General features: G+C 39.5%; 2 pseudogenes; one reads left to right on the top strand and one right to left on the bottom strand.

The window, feature by feature from the left end:
• Positions 1-488: 488 nt before the first annotated feature.
• Positions 489-607, bottom strand: LOC148534823 (5S ribosomal RNA; annotated as a pseudogene).
• Positions 608-8,232: 7,625 nt separating this feature from the next.
• On the top strand, positions 8,233-8,351 carry LOC148534822 (5S ribosomal RNA; annotated as a pseudogene).
• The last annotated feature ends 6,724 nt before the right edge of the window (positions 8,352-15,075 follow it).

Below are 15,075 nucleotides of genomic sequence, written 5' to 3'. Positions count from 1 at the left end.
ACTTATTGCAAATCATCATATATTATGAATCATTATTCTATATTCAAGCCATAAAGAATTAGATATGCAAGTTTAAAAAAGAACATTAGTAATTAGTAAAGCTGAAATACAGCCAATAGACGCCTAACAGTAGATTAAACTGAAACAGTTGATAATTTTAACCCTTCTTGTTTCAATTGGGAGGAGAATTAAACTAATGATAATAGGGTCAAGAAGTACATGTAAAGGCTAAAAGGGAAAGCTCCTCTTGTTAGAATTCACACGGTGTTTAATTTTCCAAGTATATAGAAAGATAAGTCTTTCTTTCTGGAATAAAGGTTTCTGATTAGTTGCTACATAAAGTCCTTTCTTTGCTTCTTCTTCTTTCTATTTTCTCACTCTTCTTCTCTTTTAGTCTGTTTCATTTTTTCATTTTCATGTGAGACTGGACTACGGTTTTCAGGTAAGTGCCTTCATGTGCTGGTAGAAGGAAAGCCTGGGAACTGTTAATACTACAACACCTGGCATTCTCAGGTGGTCCCCCATCCCGGTACTAACCAAGCCCAGTTGTGTATAGCTTCCAAGATCAGACGAGATTGGGCACATGCACACTGGTATGGTAGTAGATATTTACCCGGCTCCTCACCGTTACATCTTCACATAAAATGAAGGAAAACACACATCTACTACACCGGGTATTCCTTGGGGGTCTCCCTCCCAAGTACTAACCAGGCACAATTCAAATTACCCCATTTGGGCACCCATCTGCAGATGGGAAATGATGTTATAGTAGTAGAAGAAACCGATTTGGTACATCTCAGGACTTCTTCTTAGAGGAATGGTGCAATCTCATAGTAGTCATTGAAACCTTTGGGGACCATTGTATCAAGAGTGAAAATCCAGTACATCTCACATTTAGACAGGAGGTTTCCTAGGTCACCCCCTCTTTCACTCAACTTGACATGTTCAATGGCCTTGAAGTTCAGGTCTTCCGGATTGGAATTGTGTTTTTCAGAGAAATGTTTAGACACCGCATGGCCTTCCACTTTATTCTTGATATTCCTAATATGCTCTTGGACACGTATTTTTAATGTTCTTTTGGTTTTGCCAACATATTTTAGTCCGCAAGTGCACTCCAACAAATAGATGACAGATGTGGAATTACAGTTCATAAAACTTTTTATAGGGAACTCTTTAGAACCTGCTGAATTTAAAAAAGATTTACGCGTGGGATTTAGATATTTGCATATATTGCACCTTCCACACTTATAGCAACCCTTGCAGCTTAAAGTGCCATCCCCCCTTTGCTTATCATTTTTGCGCAAAAGGCTGGGTGCTAATATATCTTTTAAGTTTCTTGTCTTTCTAAAAACAATCTGTGGTTTCGGTGGAAGAATCTCCTTTAAAACAGGGTCCATAAGGAGAATGTTCCAGTTTTTTCTAAAAGATCTCTTTATTTTGTTGTCATGTCCATTGAACGTAGTAATGAATGGAACCATATCAGTCTTGGACTTCTTCCCCTTGTACTCCAACAAGTTGTTTCTATCCAAAGATTTGGTTTTGTTTAAGGCTTTTGCGAGGATCTCCTCAGGATAATCTTTATCTCTAAATCTGTCCGCATATTGTTCCAGTTGTTCATGGCATATTTTTTGGTCACTACAATTGCGTTTGATTCTGTAAAATTGGGAAAAGGGGATGTTCTCCTTCCAGCTATTTAGATGACAACTTTTAAAATGCAAGTAACTATTGGCATCGACATGTTTAATAAAATTCTTAGTGGAGATTTCACCTTCATCTCCTGTTAAAACCAAATCTAAAAATTCAACAGATTTATGGTTAAAATTAGAGGTGAATTTTAAATTCATGTTGTTGTTTGAAACCAGAGATAAAAACTGATTAAAAACTTCTTCTTGCCCTTGCCAAATAATTAAAATGTCATCTATATATCTTTTGTAAAAGATGATATTATCTCTGTAGGGATTGTTACTATAAATATAGTTTTTTTCCCAACATCCCATAAACAGATTCGCGAAACTAGGAGCAAAAGTAGTTCCCATTGCCGTGCCACAGATTTGTTTATAAAATTGGTCTAAAAATTTAAAATAATTATGGTTCAGTATAAAATACATGAGGTCACATAAAAACTCCTTGTGCAGGTGGTCCACATTTCCATCCATCTCTAAAAATTCTCTTGTAGCATTAATACCTTTAGTGTGTTCAATACAGGTATATAATGATTGTACATCAATTGTGACCCAATTATATTCATCTCTCCATTGTACCTCTTTCAAAGACTGTAATACATTGGTCGTGTCTTTCAAATACGAATCCAGCTCTTTCACATATTTCTGTAGAAAAATGTCAACATATTTTGAAAGGTGTGATGTGAGGGACTCTATCCCAGCTATAATCGGTCTACCCGGTGGCTTCTCCAGTGACTTATGTATTTTCGGTAGGAAATAAAAAATGGGGGTAATGGGGTTGTTTTTCATTTGGAATTGAATTTCCTTCTTAGTGATAATTTTATTGTGTAGTCCATAGACCAAGAGTGGTCTTAATTCGTCCGTATATTCTTCTACTGGATCTCTCTCTAGTTTTACATATGACACTGTATCACTAAGGAGTCTATTTGATTCCTCAATATAATAGGATTGGTCCATGATCACCAACCCCCCTCCTTTATCAGCAGGTTTAATAACAATATTTTGGTTGTTCCTCAATGCTTTCAAAGCTTTCTTCTCTTGACAATTCAAATTTTGTTTCTTAATTTTTCCTACCTCTTGCTCACTTAAGTCCTTTTTCACCATCTCATGAAATACATTGATATGACTGCCCTTAGATTCAACAGGGTAATAGGTGAACTTCCCCTTCAGCCCAGATTTTGATGCATTCTCATTCCAGTTTCAAATTGGTGCATCCTCTTTCTTTAAAAAATGTCTCTTCAGAGTTAAGTTTCGAACAAATTTATTGAGGTCTGTGAATACGTCAAACTTCTTCATAGTGGTAGTGGGTGCAAAAGACAGTCCTTTACTAAGTAAGGAAATTTCAGGTTTCTGCAAAACATGTTGTGAGAGGTTTAAGATACCTTTATCCTTTGGATCTATTGGAGGGTTCTCCTTTTTAGGTTTCTTCCTCCTGTTGCCCCGCTTTCCTCTTCTTCTCTGTACCTTCTTTTTAATGGTGACGCTGGATGAGTAATCTCTCTGAGTACAGTTTTTCTGTTGCTGGATGGGTGGTCCTGTCCCGGTGATAAAAAAAGTTCACCATCACTGTTGGAATCTGTTCGTTGGAGTGTAGAAAATCTATTCTTCAAATAACTGGTTGCCTCCAAGGGATGAGACTTCTCCTCCTGTAGTCTCCTATAGCTCTTCTTCCTTCTGGGGGGTACTGTTCGCCAGCTAGGTTTTTCCCAAGAGTCTGCTCTTGGTCCATTCCTTTCATTACTTTTAAACTTGCTCCAATTCTTAATTAGATTCATCTCATAGTCTTTCTTGTCCCTGATGAATTTCTTTTCCTTGCTCTTCATCACACCCTCTTCAACTCTTTCAATCTTTTTTAGGAGCACTTTCTCATTCTCCTTATACTCATCATTATCCTTAACTTCTTCCATTTTAACCTCCATAACTTTAATTTCTTGTTCTAAAGAGTTCAGTATGGTTTTCTTCTCTTCAATAATCAATCGCATCAAATCTATGGAACATCTATGTAGAATGTCCTCCCAATTTTTCATAAAATCTGGTTTGTCCAGACCAAAAGTGGGATTCTTTAATAATCTAAGTCCTCAAGGCACATGACCGGTTATGACGCAGGACCAATGGAGGATAGGACGCGCACACCAGCCAATCCCGGAGTGGGACATCTGACCGGACGTGATGTCAAGAGCCTGGTGGAAGCAGACGTATGATAGGACGGAGCATATAACCATTCCAAAACATAATGGCTGAAATAAAAGGCTTTAAGGAAGCGGTTTTAAGCGCCATGGCTATTATATATTAAAGACGCCTAGGTATTAGGTGCCCCTTTAAAGTTCTGAGCCAGTTTATAGCTCGTGTAATTTAACCCGGATGCACATTTGAACTGTGACCCGGAAGTTCTTAGTCCCCAATAGAAGGAGGAGAAGGTGTATAAATAGGTGATCACCATTCCTCAACTTTCATCCCCAGGAAGAAGTCAACGGACAAAACGCGTTGGGAATTACTATTTGCCCTTGAGACTTACATCCAGACCCTCTCAAATCCATTTTTTCAGATAAGCTAAAACTCTTCTTTTACCTCTGAAATTGATTTTATTTTTTATCGCTTATTTATTGCCTCTGGTGGTCACTCCTGATTAGGAACCACAGTGTCTATTTTTATTGTGTACATTTTATTTTTGTCAAATTCTATTAAATTTATTTTTATGCTATTAGCCTTCTCTTTTCACTGTATTGGTTTATGCTGTTAAAAGCAAATATATTGCACTAAGCACTTCATTTGTTTAGGCTGCTTGAAGCACAAAGCACTTTATGATTTTAATTCTTTGCTCAGGTTGATTTTTAAGCATGTTTGCACTTAGCACTTTGTATATATTTATTTATATCACTATGCATTACTAGCAGGTTGGTCGCCCACAGTCAATAAACTCCCTTTCTTAATTTGATTGGTAGTGTATTCACCAACACTACAAACTATTGACATAGGAGCTGACGCCCTAGGTTTAAGCCTTGGCTTTTACCTGCATTTGCATAATACACCAGCAGTTTATATATTGGTTTAAGGTTCTGGCGCCGAATTCATTTATTATTTGCGTAATTGTCTATTTGGTGGTCTTGAATTAAGGCTGACAGCACAAAACCAATTTATTGTATTTTTCATTGTTGTATACACACACAACAGACACCTTTTTTTTAACAATATGTTTAGAAATAGAGACTGTTTGAGCAAAAGAAGTGACTATTGTCAGAGGGTATTTAATGAAAATGTAGTTCCCAGTGAGAACTTTCCCACTAAAAATATTGATAATATGTTTTGGGACCTTGAGAAACTGATCACTAAGGAAATCAAAGCATGGTGGGACATAAAGGGACTGGAACATTATATTTCAGTAAATAGGGTCCCTAGAGGACTTAGATTATTAAAGAATCCCACTTTTGGTCTGGACAAACCAGATTTTATGAAAAATTGGGAGGACATTCTACATAGATGTTCCATAGATTTGATGCGATTGATTATTGAAGAGAAGAAAACCATACTGAACTCTTTAGAACAAGAAATTAAAGTTATGGAGGTTAAAATGGAAGAAGTTAAGGATAATGATGAGTATAAGGAGAATGAGAAAGTGCTCCTAAAAAAGATTGAAAGAGTTGAAGAGGGTGTGATGAAGAGCAAGGAAAAGAAATTCATCAGGGACAAGAAAGACTATGAGATGAATCTAATTAAGAATTGGAGCAAGTTTAAAAGGAATGAAAGGAATGGACCAAGAGCAGACTCTTGGGAAAAACCTAGCTGGCGAACAGTACCCCCCAGAAGGAGGAATAGCTATAGGAGACTACAGGAGGAGAAGTCTCATCCCTTGGAGGCAACCAGTTATATGAAGAATAGATTTTCTACACTCCAATGAACAGATTCCAACAGTGATGGTGAACTTTTTTTATCACCGGGACAGGACCACCCATCCAGCAACAGAAAAACTGTACTCAGAGAGATTACTCATCCAGCGTCACCATTAAAACGAAGGTACAGAGAAGAAGAGGAAAGCGGGGCAACAGGAGGAAGAAACCTAAAAAGGAGAACCCTCCAATAGATCCAAAGGATAAAGGTATCTTCAACCTCTCACAACATGTTTTACAGAAACCTGAAATTTCCTTACTTAGTAAAGGACTGTCTTTTGCACCCACTACCACTATGAAGAAGTTTGACGTATTCACAGACCTCAATAAATTTGTTCGAAACTTAACTCTGAAGAGACATTTTTTAAAGAAAGAGGATGCACCAATTTGAAACTGGAATGAGAATGCATCAAAATCTGGGCTGAAGGGGAAGTCCACCTATTACCCTGTTGAATCTAAGGGCAGTCATATCAATGTATTTCATGAGATAGTGAAAAAGGACTTATGTGAGCAAGAGGTAGGAAAAATTAAGAAACAAAATTTGAATTGTCAAGAGAAGAAAGCTTTGAAAGCATTGAGGAACAACCAAAATATTGTTATTAAACCTGCTGATAAAGGAGGGGGGTTGGTGATCATGGATCAATCCTATTATATTGAGGAAGCAAATAGACTCCTTAGTGATACAGTGTCTTATGTAAAACTATAGAGAGATCCAGTAGAAGAATATACAGACGAATTAAGACCACTCTTGGTCTATGGACTACACAATAAAATTATCACTAAGGAGGAATTTCAATTCCTAATGAAAAACAACCCCATTACCCCCATTTTTTATTTCCTACCGAAAATACATAAGTCACTGGAGAAGCCACCGGGTAGACCGATTATAGCTGGGATAGAGTCCCTCACATCACACCTTTCGAAATATGTTGACATTTTTCTACAGAAATATGTGAAAGAGCTGGATTCGTATTTGAAAGACACGACCAATGTATTACAGTCTTTGAAAGAGGTACAATGGAGAGATGAATATAATTGGGTCACAATTGATGTACAATCATTATATACCTGTATTGAACACACTAAAGGTATTAATGCTACAAGAGAATTTTTAGAGATGGATGGAAATGTGGACCACCTGCACAAGGAGTTTTTATGTGACCTCATGTATTTTATACTGAACCATAATTATTTTAAATTTTTAGACCAATTTTATAAACAAATCTGTGGCACGGCAATGGGAACTACTTTTGCTCCTAGTTTCGTGAATCTGTTTATGGGATGTTGGGAAAAAAACTATATTTATAGTAACAATCCCTACAGAGATAATATCATCTTTTACAAAAGATATATAGCTGACATTTTAATTATTTGGCAAGGGCAAGAAGAAGTTTTTAATCAGTTTTTATCTCTGGTTTCAAACAATAACATGAATTTAAAATTCACCTCTAATTTTAACCATAAATCTGTTGAATTTTTAGATTTGGTTTTAACAGGAGACGAAGGTGAAATCTCCACTAAGAATTTTATTAAACATGTCGATGCCAATAGTTACTTGCATTTTAAAAGTTGTCATCTAAATAGCTGGAAGGAGAACATCCCCTTTTCCCAATTTTACAGAATCAAACGCAATTGTAGTGACCAAAAAATATGCCATGAACAACTGGAACAATATGCGGACAGATTTAGAGATAAAGATTATCCTGAGGAGATCCTCGCAAAAGCCTTAAACAAAACCAAATCTTTGGATAGAAACAACTTGTTGGAGTACAAGGGGAAGAAGTCCAAGACTGATATGGTTCCATTCATTACTACATTCAATGGACATGACAACAAAATAAAGAGATCTTTTAGAAAAAACTGGAACATTCTCCTTATGGACCCTGTTTTAAAGGAGATTCTTCCACCGAAACCACAGATTGTTTTTAGAAAGACAAGAAACTTAAAAGATATATTAGCACCCAGCCTTTTGCGCAAAAATGATAAGCAAAGGGGGGATGGCACTTTAAGCTGCAAGGGTAGCTATAAGTGTGGAAGGTGCAATATATGCAAATATCTAAATCCCACGCGTAAATCTTTTTTAAATTCAGCAGGTTCTAAAGAGTTCCCCATAAAAAGTTTTATGAACTGTAATTCCACATCTGTCATCTATTTGTTGGAGTGCACTTGCGGACTAAAATATGTTGGCAAAACCAAAAGAACATTAAAAATACGTGTCCAAGAGCATATTAGGAATATCAAGAATAAAGTGGAAGGCCATGCGGTGTCTAAACATTTCTCTGAAAAACACAATTCCAATCCGGAAGACCTGAACTTCAAGGCCATTGAACACGTCAAGTTGAGTGAAAGAGGGGGTGACCTAGGAAACCTCCTGTCTAAACGTGAGATGTACTGGATTTTCACTCTTGAAACAATGGTCCCCAAAGGTTTCAATGACTACTATGAGATCGCACCATTCCTCTAAGAAGAAGTCCTGAGATGTACCAAATCGGTTTCTTCTACTAATATAACATCATTTCCCATCTGCAGATGGGTGCCCAAATGGGGTAATTTGAATTGTGCCTGGTTAGTACTTGGGAGGGGGACCCCCAAGGAATACCAGGTGTAGTAGATGTGTGTTTTCCTTCATTTTATGTGAAGATGTAACGGTGAGGAGCCGGGTAAATATCTACTACCATACCAGTGTGCATGTGCCCAATCTCGTCTGATCTTGGAAGCTATACACAACTGGGCTTGGTTAGTACCGGGATGGGGGACCACCTGAGAATACCAGGTGTTGTAGTATTAACAGTTCCCAGGCTTTCCTTCTACCAGCACATGAAGGCACTTACCTGAAAACCGTAGTCCAGTCTCACATGAAAATGAAAAGATGAAACAGACTAAAAGAGAAGAAGAGTGAGAAAATAGAAAGAAGAAGAAGCAAAGAAAGGACTTTATGTATCAACTAATCAGAAACCTTTATTCCAGAAAGAAAGTCTTATCTTTCTATATACTTGGAAAATTAAACACCATGTGAATTCTAACAAGAGGAGCTTTACCTTTTAGCCTTTACATGTACTTCTTGAACCTATTATCATTAGTTTAATTCTCCTCCCAATTGAAACAAGAAGGGTTAAAATTATCAACTGTTTCAGTTTAATCTACTGTTAGGCGTCTATTGGCTGTATTTCAGCCTTACTAATTACTAATGTTCTCTTTTAAACTTGCATATCTAATTCTTTATGGCTTGAATATAGAATAATGATTCATAATATATGATGATTTGCAATAAGTATAAAAAATTTCTTATTAGTGGTGGACAGCTCCATGCATAAGTGTATGGATCCGCTTATTTATCATTGCCTTTATTATTTTTTTCCAGACCCGTCCCAATATGACTGAAAGGCACCAAAACTGAATGGTCAGCAGTGACGGCAACTAAGGGCGGAAGTTATCTATTTTTTCCCACAGGTGTTGGAGAATGTGCAGGAATTGAACCGCACAACAAAGAAACATGGTCGGAGGAAGTGTGGAGCCGTACACGTGACCACGTCACATGGACGTATGACGCAATCACGCAAGCGGGAGGACGGTAGCGCGATGACACTTGGCGGCAAGGCACATGACCGGTTATGACGCAGGGCCAATGGAGGATAGGACGCGCACACCAGCCAATCCCGGAGTGGGACATCTGACCGGACGTGATGTCAAGAGCCTGGCGGAAGCAGACGTATGATAGGACGGAGCATATAACCATTCCAAAACATAATGGCTGAAATAAAAGGCTTTAAGGAAGCGGTTTTAAGCACCATGGCTATTATATATTAAAGACGCCTAGGTATTAGGTGCCCCTTTAAAGTTCTGAGCCAGTTTATAGCTCGTGTAATTTAACCCGGATGCACATTTGAACTGTGACCCGGAAGTTCTTAGTCCCCAATAGAAGGAGGAGACGGTGTATAAATAGGTGATCACAATTCCTCAACTTTCATCCCCAGGAAGAAGTCAACGGACGAAACGCGTTGGGACCTTACTATTTGCCCTTGAGACTTACATCCAGACCCTCTCAAATCCATTTTTTCAGATAAGCTAAAACTCTTCTTTTACCTCTGAAATTGATTTTATTTTTTATCGCTTATTTATTGCCTCTGGTGGTCACTCCTGATTAGGAACCACAGTGTCTATTTTTATTGTGTACATTTTATTTTTGTCAAATTCTATTAAATTTATTTTTATGCTATTAGCCTTCTCTTTTCACTGTATTGGTTTATGCTGTTAAAAGCAAATAAATTGCACTAAGCACTTCATTTGTTTAGGCTGCTTGAAGCATAAAGCACTTTATGATTTTAATTCTTTGCTCAGGTTGATTTTTAAGCACGTTTGCACTTAGCACTTTGTATAGATTTATTTATATCACTATGCATTACTAGCAGGTTGGTCGCCCACAGTCAATAAACTCCCTTTCTTAATTTGTTTGGTAGTGTATTCACCAACACTACAAACTATTGACATAGGAGCCGACGCCCTAGGTTTAAGCCTTGGCTTTTACCTGCATTTGCATAATACACCAGCAGTTTATATATTGGTTTACGGTTCTGGCGCTGAAATCATTTATTATTTGCATATATATATATATATATATATACACACACACACACACAGTATATAAATATATGTGAAATGTGGCCTGCTCAATGGAAATTAAGGGGCATGTACAGTATCAAAGCTTGATGTGAGATAAAATAGTGAGATACAGTATATACAGTATAACCAGCTAGTAAATTTAATTTTGCAGGCTGTGTTTAATAAATGATAGTTTTGAGCTAATTAGTGATATACAGTTTATTTCCCAATTTAATCTCACATCAAGCTTTCATACAGTACATACAGTATGCCCCTTAATATGCAAAGATGCATCTACCATATGAAGGAGACAAACAGGACAATAAACACAACAATATTGCGACAGAAACTAAGATGGCCGCTGAGCAAAACAAGATGGCGGCAGGGACAGGATGGTCACTCACGGAAGACTAAAAGGGGGCAGCGGGCGGCTAGGAATTGATCAATGGTATATGGTGTGTTTGATAGAAACTCGATACGCAAATAAGCGACTGCGGGGACGGAGCATACAGAGGCAGCGGGATATTAAACACAGCAATATTGCGGCTGAAACTAAGATGGCCGCTGAGCAAAACAAGATGGGGGGGGAATTGATCAATTCCTAGCTGCCCACAGCCCCATTTTAGTCTCCCGTGAGTGACTGTCCTGTCCCGCCGCCATCCTGTACAGTATATCATTAGGGAGTGTTTTTTAGACACCTGTATTATTTATCATATTTATTATCTTGTGCCTCTATACAATCTCACAATATTGGTTAGGGCTTTAACAACAGTTGGCACTGTAATCTCCTATATTTACCTGTATATACTGTATAACACACACACATAGTGTTAGGAGACAGTGAAAAGAGATACTGTAAGGTACAGTACTTTACCAACCAATCAGCTCCCAAATGTAATCATTCAAATGCAACGTTGAAAAATTACAGTTGGGAACTGATCGGTTGGTGCAGTACTGTACCTTACAGTACCGTACCTCTTTTCACTGTCTCCTAACACTGCTTAGTACTGTGTACAGTACTGTACTGTATGTACTGTATTTGATTGAATCTATGGTATATTTACTGTTGAAAAAAAACACTCATAACAACTTTTAAACAAAAGCTGAAAGTAAAGTACGGTACAGTATTGTCTTTATCCGGCATTTGAAGTACAGGTTTTATTGATGCTCCTGCTTTGTACCCTTTTTGGCACAGACAAACAAATTACTGGGCATACAGTACTGTAGCACTTTTAGCCATTGATTTGCAGATGGACACGAGCATTTATTCTGTGTGAAAGGGTCAACATACTGTACAGTACTGTACATCGAAATTACCAGGTCTCCGACCCAGGTTAAATGTAAGGTCAAAGTGACCCTTTCACACAGTAAAAATCTGTTGATCAGCAAATTACTGCACCAAGTACAGTAAAGTGCTTTACTGTAAATGCTACAGTACTGTAATTTGCTTTTCTGTGTGATAGGGTAATTACTGGAGTTGTATAGAGTACAGTAGCAGCACATTCTTGAAAGTGCAGTATGAGTACAGTAATTGTTTACAGTGTTGTAATGTGAAACATTTACTGTATACAGTACATGTGTTTCCACTATTTTACTTAACATTGTCTTTAGTGTCTTTATACTTGTGTATTTCAGAGTGCACCGAACCGTCAAAATGGTGAAGAGCAAAGGTTTTTACAACAACAGAAACTCATCTTGCCCACTTCCAATGACCAAAAGGTTGAGTGCACTAGTCCCACAACTGTCTACAAGCAAACCTTCCAAGAAGAAAACAGGTAAGGAAAATGTACAGGTACCTATTCTAGTCAAGGCAAGGAAGAATGCAAAGCCGAAGAACAACGGTTTGCAACTGGACATAGGAGAAAATGGACCAGGAAAAGTGGAGCAACCCATGAACGTCCATAACCAGGAGGAAACACCAGTGATTTATGGACCTGAAGAATTGGACACATTTGAGCCTCTTGTTGAAGATGTATCCCACTCACCAACTCGTCGAAAACTGTCATTCCAAGAAGATAATGCATGCACATGTAGCTGTGCTAGGATGGTGAGAGACCTCGTGGGAAAAGTTGGTCATCTGGAAGTGAAAATTGACAACTTGAAAGAAGAGCTGAAGGAAGGCCTGAAGGACACCATTGCAGAAGCAATGAAAGAAGCAATTTCGCAAAGTAAAGAAGAATGGCAAGAGGCCGCTGCCCAGAGTACCAGGAAGAGACATGACCAGGCAATCCAGTATGAAATGGTCACACTGGATGAATATGAGCCTGAGGATAACGACGACGATTTCAACTTGGAGACCCATCCTTCCACTTGCTAGACATGGACACTACAGTGGCATCAGAGCACTTGGACCAGTGCCATCATGCAGCCTGCCTCAGTGGGAGAGTACACCAGTGGCATCATATCACCTGCCTGAACGGTCAGTTGAAGAATCGAGGATCAACAATGCAAGCATGCCTGTAGTTTCACCAGGAACGCCTGTCATGTCGAGCACCCCAGCACCACTGACTGTATTTGGAACACCCTTACCGGATATACCACTGGCTCTGATCAATATTGACAAGGACAATGAAATTTACAGGGCTGCCAATTGTGAGATGCATCGATATGCGCAAGCAATATTTCAAGAACACGTGCCCTACGACCTCTATTGCAATTGGACCAAGTGGGTGAACTTTGATGGCAGTAGGAAGAAAGTGCCAATCCCCAACAATTTAAGAGAAGATATCCTCTCAAGATGCCGGACAAGATTCAGGATTGGCAAAGAAGAACTTACCCGGATAAAGGACACGTTGAATGGGGTGCTGCGCATGCCAAGGAAACATGGAGGACAGTCACACATACAAGTACAGATCTTCAAATCAACAAACACGACTTGAAGGGACTTGTCAGAAGACAGGAAGACCCGGCGCCACCGCTGGCCAGGACATGGCAGCTGCAGAAGAAAGAAGCAGAGGACAGGAGAGGACTAAAGGGGTGGAAAGCAAAAGAGCTAAAGAAGTTCCCCCTAAAAGCCTCTTCCACCATAACAGATAGGCCCTATGTGAGGCCAACGGAACATTAAACCCAACCTACAGTAGATGAAAAGGTCTGAAGAGAGGAAGACCCGTGTGAAGAAAGAAGTGGAGGACAGGAGAGGACTACAGGGGTGGAAAGCAAAAGAGATAAAGAAGTCCCCCCCACTCAAAGCCTCTTCCACCATAACAGGTAGGCCTTCTTAGAGGCCAGTACATTAATACTGTAGTTTGTTAGGCTGGTGAGATACAGTAGGGCTGATTTTTATGTTACAGTAGATTAGTGTGACACACTAATAGAGCAGGAAAGGGGCTTGCATGGCATATCATCTCTCCTACAGGGACCTCTGTGTGGGATTGAGCGGGACGAAGAAAAAGAGTATCTCCGGTGAGTACTGTATGTACATGTGTGTCTGTCTTTTACTGTCTGTTCATCTCTGCCTATCCTCCTTTCTTCAGGGCATACAGTGGACCTTGCACTCCGATGCAAGGTAGAGTATGCACCTGGTATAGGTGAAACTCTGGATCTGAGGCCAAAAGTGCCAGTGATGATTTTAACTTAAAAGCCAAATTTTTTTGTGTAGTCCTCGGTCTGCTAGGGCGTATCAGTTCTCACGTCATCTCCTTCCTCCTAGGTACTGTACAGTAGTCATGTCTGTGTCCAGCTTGGAACTCCAGGACATGCTAGTGGCAGAAGAATGAAGCGGGAGACAGTAGAGGACTACAGGGGTGGAAAGCAACAGAGCTAAAGAAGTTCTCCCCCATCAAAGCCTCTTCCACCATAACAGGTAGGCACTCTGTGAGGCCAGTACATTAATACTGTAGTTTGTTAGGCTGGTGAGATACAGTAGGGCTGATATTTATGTTACAGTAGATTAGTGTGACACACTATTAGAGCAGGAAAGGGGCTTGCATGGCATATTCTCTCTCCTACAGGGACCTCTGTGTGGGATTGAGCGGGACGAAGAAAAAGAGTATCTCCGGTGAGTACTGTATGTACCATACCTGCATGTCTGTCTTTTACTGTCTGTTCATCTCTGCCTATCCTCCTTTCTTCAGGGCATACAGTGGACCTTGCACTCCGATGCAAGGTAGAGTATGCACCTGGTATAGGTGAAACTCTGGATCTGAGGCCAAAAGTGCCAGTGATGATTTTAACTTAAAAGCCTAATCTTTTTGTGTAGTCCTCTGTCTGGTAGGGCATATCGGTTGGCATTGAGGAAGGACTGTTCTCACGTCATCTCCTTCCTCCTAGGTACTGTACAGTAGTCATGTCCGTGTCCAGTTTGGAACTCCAGGACGTGCCAGTGGCAGAAGAAAGAAGCGGGGACAGTAGAGGACTATGGGGGTGGAAAGCAAAAGAGATAAAGAAGTCCCCCCCTCAAAGCCTCTTCCACCATAACAGGTAGGCCCTCTGTGAGGCCAGTACATTAATACTGTAGTTTGTTAGGCTGGTGAGATACAGTAGGGCTGATATTTATGTTACAGTAGATTAGTGTGACACACTATTAGAGCAGGAAAGGGGCTTGCATGGCATATTCTCTCTCCTACAGGGACCTCTGTGTGGGATTGAGCGGGACGAAGAAAAAGAGTATCTCCGGTGAGTACTGTATGTACCATACCTGCATGTCTGTCTTTTACTGTCTGTTCATCTCTGCCTATCCTCCTTTCTTCAGGGCATACAGTGGACCTTGCACTCCGATGCAAGGTAGAGTATGCACCTGGTATAGGTGAAACTCTGGATCTGAGGCCAAAAGTGCCAGTGATGATTTTAACTTAAAAGCCTAATCTTTTTGTGTAGTCCTCAGTCTGGTAGGGCGTATCGGTCGGCATTTAGGAAGAACTGTTCTCACGTCATCTCCTTCCTCCTAGGTGCTGTACAGTAGTCATGTCCGT

The sequence above is a fragment of the Taudactylus pleione genome, unplaced genomic scaffold (assembly GCF_031769625.1).
Source record: "Taudactylus pleione unplaced genomic scaffold, aTauple2 ptg000063l, whole genome shotgun sequence".
Classification (NCBI taxonomy): domain Eukaryota; kingdom Metazoa; phylum Chordata; class Amphibia; order Anura; family Myobatrachidae; genus Taudactylus; species Taudactylus pleione.
Note: the sequence above shows the minus strand (reverse complement) of the source record. Positions and strands in the feature narration are given on the sequence as shown.